This window comes from Aulonocara stuartgranti (assembly GCF_965226115.1).
Source record: "Aulonocara stuartgranti genome assembly, chromosome: 3".
Lineage (NCBI taxonomy): Eukaryota > Metazoa > Chordata > Actinopteri > Cichliformes > Cichlidae > Aulonocara > Aulonocara stuartgranti.
The window spans coordinates 68699502-68708599 of NC_138941.1; the positions used below are offsets into that span (position 1 = coordinate 68699502).

Consider the following 9098-nt stretch of genomic DNA (forward strand, 5'->3'; position numbering starts at 1 on the left):
TCGCCTTATGTCCGCGGAAACTCAGCTGCGTCTTCTTGACCTGTCGGAGCTTGTTTTCCAGCTTCCTCCACTTGCGAACCATCGATTCATTATTCTTAAATTCTCTCGCCGCTGCTCGATTTCCATGTTCCTCCGCGTAGCTGATGGCCTTCAGTTTAAACTGTGCTTCGTAAGCGTGTCTCTTTGCCATTTTCAGGGTTGTTAAAACAACGATGTCCTGCATAACGCACATACCTGTTCTTTTATACAGGTATGTGCAATAAAGTCAACGCACACACTTCACCCTTTAGCGTTCTCATGGTGTTCTCTACTACGTCCTCCTTACAACACACAGGGCGCACTGCGCTATAGGACGCGCCGTACTTTTTGAAGAAAATCTAAGACTTTTAAGTGCGCCTTATGGTTGTGAAAATACGGTAAGCATAATTATGTACATTGCAGATGCAGAAGGGGCTGAACCCTGAGATGAATAAAACTATTCTGAATTGAGTTGTTTGGAGAAGATCTATGCTGATGAGTTGCATTGTACATCTTCCCACACGTGTACTCAATAAATCATCATTTGACTGAACTCTTCTGGGCCAGTGTTGGTTTGTTCCTTGCCTCAATATTTCGAATCGGGACACTACCAATACAGATCATTCACAGCTAGGCTAAAATAGAAGGATCTCAGTGATTGTGAAAACAGAGCTATTTAGGAGCAATAAGGCAGCGCAGCTAAAAGAGCCGAAGATCTCAAACACACTGAACACTCCTCACTCACTTAGAGAACCAACTTTCAGACTGATGACGCTGATGAGCTTCAAAGGTTTTCCAGCTCTCTTGATGACATGACACTCGTATGTTCCAGCATCATCTTGTCTCACATTCTTCAGAATCAAAGACACGTCTCCATCAGCTATCTGTCTGTCCTTCAGATCCACCTGGTTCTCAAAAGATGGATGCTGGTAATCTGGAACAAGTCATCCATGCTGATATAAAAGGACAAGTTCTTCATCTTCCAGTTCTGTTCTTCAGTTCTGCTCCACTCTACAACTATGACGATGTGAGCTTGAGCTTGACATGTCAGAGTGACGTCCTGTCCAGACTCAGCTGTGATGATTTTGTGATCTGAAAAAGAGGAAACAACACAGCGCAGCGAGGTTAAAGGTCAAAGTAACACTGTTCACTTCTACAGCAGTCAATCAGAGTGATAATCAGACAGCACTAAACTGTACTTACACACAGAGAATTTTCAATAATATCACTTATCACAAAATTAATGTGTGCAGGCTCATGTTGCCTGCACACACACAGACCAACAGAATGAATATGAAATAATCCTACTCAATTTCTTTGTCTTTATCTATCATTGAAATGGCATTTATCTCCTGACAGGTAAAACTCACCTGCAGAGGTAAACATGCAGAGGCTGAATAACAACAAAGCTGAGCAGAGTGATGCAGTCACAGCAGACATTTCCTCTACCACAGATGGTCTTAGTTTGTTCTAAATGTCTGTATTTTCAGTGAATAACAGAACGTGAGTTTAAACCTGATTGCATCAGATTAAATTTAACGTTTACATAAAATTCAGTTTCCATAGAAATGATTCCAGGTTCAGATACTAATGCTGGATAATAATCACTAAGGCTTTTGAAATCTGTGAGCGAACTGGGTCCTCAGCAGTTCTGTGTGATTAGTAAGTATGTGTCTCTCAGCTTTCTAGTCCAACTGGTCCTGTAATGATTTTTGCTGCGTGCGCATGTGTGTGTGTGTTTGTCTGAAACCATTTTTTTTCCCTCTCTCTGTTCTTGTTTTTGCATGATCTGTTTGGTTGATAAGTGATTTCAAAGTTTCATGTGAGAGATAAAATAGCTGCGGTTAAATTAAGCTGTCTAAAACTGTCAAGGTTCAGCCCAGAGAGAAGAGCAGTTTTATTTTAAACAAGTTCCTCACACCAAGGGGTTTCAGAGGGGAATATTTCTGAAGCTGACACTGGACTCAGCGCCCACAGAGAGAGGGGAGAAAATAATTAGGCTACGTTCACACTGCAGGTCTTAATGCTTAATTCCGATTTTTTGATCAAATCTGATTTTTTTGTCTGCTTGTTCACACTATAAATAAAATGCGACAGCAAACGCGCTCTAGTGTGAACCCTCAAAGCGGCCCGCATGCGCAAAAGAAGACGTCACACACAATCAAGGCTGGACTGGGACAAAAAATTGGCCCGGGCATTTTGACTAGAGACCGGCCCACCAGGATAAAGATTGAAAATTTGACGTCATTCAGGGTTAAACCGCAAAGGATTCTGGGAACTTGTGGCAAGAGGTACTAGCGCACGCAGGCTTTCAATTGAACTCAGTTACACAGCAATAAAAAGAAACACAAAAAATGGCAAGAAGCTGTTGTATTATTAACTTCAATAGTCGGTCGCATGACAGCCACGGGAAGCCGACGGGTAGAGAGATCGTTTTTTTTATCGGATTACATCGTTGAAGAGACATTTTTAAGCCATGTTTCCGAAGTAAGAGCCGACGGATGGTCTGGATATACCAAATATAACGTCCCAGAACACTCCAGCTCACATGTTAGTCTGCTCCAAGCATTCCCACAAAGGTCAGAGTTTTGTTGTAGTTAATGCGTCATTTTTCTTAACATAATTGGTGATATAGGTTACAAGCAAGTCTGGCGCTGAACAGAAATTGTGGCGCTATGCTCCTTTGTTTATTGTGCATAAATAGTGAATTTTCCTGACACAATATTACGTTTCGCTTCTGTTATTACCATGGTAAATTGACAAAAACATGTACTTTTATTCACAGGAGAAAACAGTTGTTTTGTATCACTAATTGTCCAGTGCGATTACAACATACAATATTATTGTCACTGCTACATTTCTGTAATGCTACCAGAAATTATTTCCACTACTAATTAATTACCGTTGAGCTCAAAGGTTATATTAATAAACGGTTAACGAATGTGTATTTATGACGACGATTTGTGAGACTGGTAAACTTACCTTTGTTCGTACGATGGTCTTTCGTTCTACACGGTGCATTTCAAGGTCCTGCACCCATCCGTCGGTAAACTGTACCTGGGCTTGTTGCAGTGACCTGACGTTACTAAACTTCATGAGTGTATGCACTCACTCCAAGAACCGTGTAATTATAAATCTGAGCGTGGTGAAAGTTGGGCAGCACGCTAATGTCTTTTGTCCCTCTGTGTGCTCGTAAGGGTCTGACACTTTCACTCCTTTGATTTTTTCCTCGTATCTTTTCTTTGTCTTTTCGTCGAGTCTGTCTTTGTACGGACCGGCATTGTTCTCCTTTTGTTTTGTACATTCCTTTTTTGTGCGGCAAAGAAAAAACAAGAAGGTATTGGAACCGGAGAATGAACATTTTGCGGCGCTGCAAACGCTTGCATTTGATGCGGTACTTGGATTGTTTTGCCACGAGTTCCTGGCATGCAATGCGCGAAAATCACGTGATTGCTAAACAAGGGGGAGGGTGCATCCGGCCTCCTCGGCTGTAATTGGTCCAGCCAAGAGTCGATCATGACCAATTGACCAATCCAACACCTTTCATTATCTATACCCTTCCTAAAAAAAAAAAAAAAATCCATCGGCCCATAAAAACAAAATATCGCCAGCGGCCAGCAAATGCCCGGTATGCCCGATGGCCAATCCAGCTATGCACTCAATGCACTCTGTTTAGACCCAGACCAAACAATATTCCGTCTTGATGCATTCTCAATCATCCAGCAAAGTAAATCTCCAAAAGTTGAATCTGTTCATCTGGACGTAGCGTTTTGTGGGTTTTCTATAATGTTACATCATATTCTATAAGGATGTTATGTGTTTGTAGACTTTCTGCCCAGTTTGACCCATTTAGCAGAAGTCAGCATGTTTAAGGCTCTGATATCTATTCTGTATGACTTAAAGCAGTTATGACATGGTCTGATTTCCTCATCCAATAAAGGAATATTTAATATATCAGTCTACTCTTCATTCTATCAGAAACAGTTATCACAGCTCGTACATTTTCATTTTGCACATATATGTAAGCATTGAGCCAAATTTAGTAATGCCAACAAATTAAATGAACATTATTTGTCTCTTACATATAATACATCTATACGTATTTATACACTGTAAAAGATTCTTGTCTTTGAGTGAAGATTTATGGTGATGGGAAATATAAATAACTGAAACTTGAATCTTTACTGAAGCTCAGTGTTTGACACAGAGTTCACTCACATGTGCTGTACTATGGAAGAAATATAGTATCATCAGAATTCAAGTATTTTTAGACATTGAATTTATGACACTGAAATTTTATCCTCCAAATTTCCCTGCAAAAATATTCACCTGCAAAAATTCACCTGCAAAAAATTCACCTGCAAAAATTCACCTGCAAAAAATTCACCTGCAAAAATTCGCCTGCAAAAATTCAACTGCAAAAGTGATGAACTTTAATGACCCAAGCCAGAGCAATCAGCACCAGATCGAGTCGAGTGGCTCTCAGCCAATTAAATTACGCTGTTTGATCACATGACACCGTTAGCCAGCAGTGTGTCTCCTAAAAGAGAGCTGTTTAAAGGTGAGTGATTAAGTTTTTCTCCTAAATAGAGATCATTACAGAATGCCTAGTCCTACTTAAAATCCCATTTATTTATTTTTGTATTTTTTTATCATCTACTCGAACTAAGGAAAACGTTTGACTAACTCAAAGACAATTTCCACGCCTCCCCTGCCTGTCTGCAGAGGCAGTTTTGAATTTAGGAGCAGCAAGATGGCAGCGGCAAACCCTGGCGATTCTCCGGTAAGTATATTGTTATTTATCTTCAAGTTTGTCTTTTGAAACGTTAATGTTATTTAAATCCGTTGCTCACGTATAAAGTACACAGACGGGGTCTTTGCTCAACTCGTCTGAGGCGTGTCTCACTAAGCGCTACATGCTAGCATCCTGCTAACCGAGCTACCATTTACATGCTGTGCTTTAGAAAATAGGATACTCGTTAAAAAAATACTCCGCAGATATTGATAGATAGACGAACACTGCAAATATAATGTTGGAAACGAGAACGGCCTTTGGTGAAGGGGTAAAATACACCATGAATAAAGCCATATAGTGAATTGGCTGCCATGGTTGCAGAACAGCCTGATTTAATGACAAGAATGGGGAAGAGTGAGGTGAAGTGAACCAAAGCCACAAAACACAGTCAGAAGAGGCGGCAAAAGGGCAGTGATCTGTCCGTCAGTATGAAGTTGGTGTGTGCTTTGGTGAACAAAAACTCCAGACCGGTAGCAGGAAGATGGGAGACTCGTGTTTCACTGGAATAGTGGTGAATTAAAACATCCTTTGTTGGGGACATTTCGGTGTAAATGCATCCATACAGGTGAGACAGAGGCAGACCAGACAGTGAAGAAAACAAGGCAAACATTAGAAATATTAAAACGGAAATATAGGATTAATATAACATACAATTTGGGAAAATGTAAGGAACGCAATGTAAATGATATTGTAAAGTCATTAAAACAGCATACTCTGATTAAAAGAAACATGTAATTGGGTAGGATAATAATGTTAAAAAAAACATGTACAAGATGGGTATGTATACTTGTAGCCAGAATTTAACAACTATAAAGTTGTAGCATGTCAGTACCTTACCCCATCCATTATATCCACACTTTCAGAAAAGGATATGGTCAATATCTTTACAAATACTATCTAAACTTAAACGGGATATTCCCTCTGCTTCTTCTGCTTCTCGTATACACCCTCAGGGTTTGTGATCAGCCAGCGGCTGATATGATCATTAATCCTGTAAAATAATATTCTTTCGGTTTATGAATCTGTTTGCATGGATTTCTTAATCCGTTTCCACTGTTAGCAGAAGTTGTGCATGCAGTTTTGGTGTGCTGCTCTCCAAGACTACAAGCTGTGTTAAAGTTGGAAGTAACTGGCCGATGTTCCACTGTTGAAGATCAGCTGTGCCCATTTGTTGCACATTGTGGGTATGGAGAAGTTGAGGCCCTTGCAGGCTACCCACAATTTCCCCAAACTGAGCGATTATACATCTTGCTTCCATATTTGTATCTTGTGTCACTAAAAATACATTTTATTTTAGTTTTATACATTGATTAATGACCTGCAGAATCTCCTTATCATATAAGGTGATTCATAATTGTCACTTTATGCTTTCTCCATTTTGAAAGTGATTACATCCTTGCATTACATACTTTAGGTTCATTTTCTGCAGGCAGGTTTCTGACAGAACAGGCAGATTTACACTATAACCTGCAGCAATGGACACATAAAGAAATGAAAAATTACATGTATGTGCTAACTTTCTAAACACTGTTACATTTATGATTAAGTAGATAAAACATTTATGTCAGCCTTGGCTCATAGTTCATTTAAAGACAAGAACTTTGTGTGTGTTTCAGGTCCTGCACTCTCAAAGACTGAATGAACCTGCATTGCAGCCATGGGTCACTGTGAGCATCACAGGGAAGGTTGAAGCCGCCCGCTGCAGCTGTAAGGCCGGAGTCATGGAGACCTGCACCCATGTCACTGCTCTTCTGTTTAATGTAGAAGCAACAGTGTTGATCCGTGGCACAAGGACTGTTACAGATGAACCTGCATACTGGGTTTTGCTGGGTAATATGACCAAGATACAGCCAGAGGTTGGCCATAAGATGGACTTCTCCTCTTCAGCTGCCCAAAAAAAGGCTCTCAATCAAAACATAAACAGACCATCTGTAGTGACAGGTAAAAGGAGCCATCCTCAAAACAGAAAAATCCCACCTGCTACTGTGGAGGAGTTGTCACTGCTATAATGCCATCATGTTTTATCTAGGGGTCTAGATTTATGCCTATAGTGTACTGCCGTGTAAATAATTTGCATTTACTGAATGAGTATCGCTGTTCAAAAATTAAATAAAGAAACAAACTAATTTTTGCCTTTTTTTTTTTATTAAAACCACTTCATAGAACATCACATCAGTTACAGTGTAGAATCCATGTCACTGGAGCATTTTGATTCAATAAACAGTAAAAAGGTGAGCTGTGAAGACCAAGGACAAGTGCAGTTCACAGGTTTTCTATCCAAGGAATCCCAGAAGATTGCATGGTGTCATTGCCCAGCAGTTGTTCGCAGGACATATGGACTCAACCGCAACAATCCCTCACACTGAGCAGCATGAAGTGACAGTGCAGAGGAAAAACTCCAGCAGAACCAGAACCCGGTTCAGTACCAGCAGCCATCTGGGTTTGGAGGAGAGAGACAGAGACACAGAACTACCAAAAGTATAATTTTTTATGTGATTGACTGTTGTTGTAATTCAAGCCCTGAGTGTAGAGCAGGTAAGATATAAAGTTGCATCCTAAATTCCATGCTCATGCAGAGTGTTTAGTTTATGACTTTTTCACCTGATCATTTCTTGATGAACAGATGGTCTTTTAACAGTGGAACATCGGCCAGTTACTTCCAACTTTAACGCAGCTTGTAGTCTTGGAGAGCAGCACACCAAAACTGCATGCACAACTTCTGCTAACAGTGGAAACGGATTAAGAAATCCATGCAAACAGATTCATAAACCGAAAGAATATTATTTTACAGGATTAATGATCATATCAGCCGCTGGCTGATCACAAACCCTGAGGGTGTATACGAGAAGCAGAAGAAGCAGAGGGAATATCCCGTTTAAGTTTAGATAGTATTTGTAAAGATATTGACCATATCCTTTTCTGAAAGTGTGGATATAATGGATGGGGTAAGGTACTGACATGCTACAACTTTATAGTTGTTAAATTCTGGCTACAAGTATACATACCCATCTTGTACATGTTTTTTTTAACATTATTATCCTACCCAATTACATGTTTCTTTTAATCAGAGTATGCTGTTTTAATGACTTTACAATATCATTTACATTGCGTTCCTTACATTTTCCCAAATTGTATGTTATATTAATCCTATATTTCCGTTTTAATATTTCTAATGTTTGCCTTGTTTTCTTCACTGTCTGGTCTGCCTCTGTCTCACCTGTATGGATGCATTTACACCGAAATGTCCCCAACAAAGGATGTTTTAATTCACCACTATTCCAGTGAAACACGAGTCTCCCATCTTCCTGCTACCGGTCTGGAGTTTTTGTTCACCAAAGCACACACCAACTTCATACTGACGGACAGATCACTGCCCTTTTGCCGCCTCTTCTGACTGTGTTTTGTGGCTTTGGTTCACTTCACCTCACTCTTCCCCATTCTTGTCATTAAATCAGGCTGTTCTGCAACCATGGCAGCCAATTCACTATATGGCTTTATTCATGGTGTATTTTACCCCTTCACCAAAGGCCGTTCTCGTTTCCAACATTATATTTGCAGTGTTCGTCTATCTATCAATATCTGCGGAGTATTTTTTTAACGAGTATCCTATTTTCTAAAGCACAGCATGTAAATGGTAGCTCGGTTAGCAGGATGCTAGCATGTAGCGCTTAGTGAGACACGCCTCAGACGAGTTGAGCAAAGACCCCGTCTGTGTACTTTATACGTGAGCAACGGATTTAAATAACATTAACGTTTCAAAAGACAAACTTGAAGATAAATAACAATATACTTACCGGAGAATCGCCAGGGTTTGCCGCTTCCATCTTGCTGCTCCTAAATTCAAAACTGCCTCTGCAGACAGGCAGGGGAGGCGTGGAAATTGTCTTTGAGTTAGTCAAACGTTTTCCTTAGTTCGAGTAGATGATAAAAAAAATAATAAAAATAAATGGGATTTTAAATAGGACTAGGCGTTCTGTAATGATCTCTATTTAGGAGAAAAACTTAATCACTCACCTTTAAACAGCTCTCTTTTAGGAGACACACTGCTGGCTAACGGTGTCATGTGATCAAACAGCGTAATTTAATTGGCTGAGAGCCACTCGACTCGATCTGGTGCTGATTGCTCTGGCTTGGGTCATTAAAGTTCATCACTTTTGCAGTTGAATTTTTGCAGGCGAATTTTTGCAGGTGAATTTTTTTCAGGTGAATTTTTGCAGATGAATTTTTTGCAGGTGAATTTTTTTCAGGTGAATTTTTGCAGGTGAATTTTTGCAGGTGAATATTT

The 9098-nt window shown here is 40.0% G+C and overlaps 3 long non-coding RNA genes across 4 annotated transcripts in view; 1 reads left to right on the plus strand and 2 right to left on the minus strand.

The window, feature by feature from the left end:
* LOC309696372 overlaps window positions 1-9098 on the minus strand; it is a 239317-nt gene that overhangs the window by 84840 nt on the left and 145379 nt on the right. The window lies entirely within an intron of this gene.
* LOC309696755 lies at window positions 4429-6503 on the plus strand. Its single transcript, XR_014273645.1, has 3 exons — window positions 4429-4579; window positions 4689-4801; window positions 6430-6503. It is a non-coding gene; the product is annotated as an uncharacterized lncRNA (long non-coding RNA).
* LOC309696802 lies at window positions 7305-9061 on the minus strand. 2 transcript variants are annotated; one of them, XR_014273657.1, is made up of 3 exons: window positions 8828-9061; window positions 8608-8665; window positions 7305-7532 (listed from the first exon to the last, which is right to left on the minus strand). It is a non-coding gene; the product is annotated as an uncharacterized lncRNA (long non-coding RNA). The 2 variants fall into 2 exon arrangements; XR_014273658.1 differs by having other exon boundaries at window positions 7305-7535.